This window comes from Arabidopsis lyrata (assembly GCF_000004255.2).
Source record: "Arabidopsis lyrata subsp. lyrata unplaced genomic scaffold ARALYscaffold_2, whole genome shotgun sequence".
Lineage (NCBI taxonomy): Eukaryota > Viridiplantae > Streptophyta > Magnoliopsida > Brassicales > Brassicaceae > Arabidopsis > Arabidopsis lyrata.
In genome coordinates, this window is record NW_003302554.1 from 3077938 (window position 1) to 3078822 (window position 885).

The following is an 885-nucleotide window of genomic DNA, read 5'->3' on the forward strand; positions in this document are numbered from 1 at the left end:
AAATGAATAGATAACATACCCGTGAGATCTGTATAAAATCATAAGAAACCATATAGCAAATTAAAGAAGCTACTCAACATACATCAGCTATCATGCATCTCACATTATAGGACGTTGTTTCATCTAGCATAAGTTGTTTGACGGTCAACGAAGAAGAAACCATGTGTTTTAACTATCGCGTTTTATGGTGCTTAAAACTCATTGCGTAATTATAAAGACACACCGTCAATAAAAAAAAAAATGTTAAGAGAACGCAATACAGGAATAATAAAATAAAATCTTCATTGCAGCGTTAATAGTTCAAAACACCGTCTATAAAAAAATATTCTATTATTTTGCCGAAACAAATCTAATAGTATAGAGAGAACCAAGCAGAAACATAGTTTATAAAACCCTAAAATAAACAGAAATAAATCAAAACGATGAAAACAATCTAATCTATCTTAAGATTGTTAAACTGATCACGCATCTTATATTCCAACGAAGGATCACATGTAGGACCACCAGCTAAAGCGACTCTCTTCCGTAATTCCGCATAGACATTGAACGTAGAGTTTTCCTTACGCATAAATGTCTCAAAGTTTTGGATTTCATTGTAGGCATACTCCGGCTCTAGAACAAAATAATAAAACATTATCCATCTGACGATATTTGTAAATATTGGCAAAAACTAACGGTGTACATTTACCATGATCGTTAAAAATAATTTGTTGTGGAAACAACACATCTTTAAACAATACATCCCAGGTAGCATCCCAGACCGACAACGGATCTGCCTCGCAGAAAACATCCATCAGCATAACAAATAAACCACGCAATCTATCGACCGACAACACCCACGAAGCCGCTTGTTGGATAGCTACGATACATTCATCCGTCTGGCTA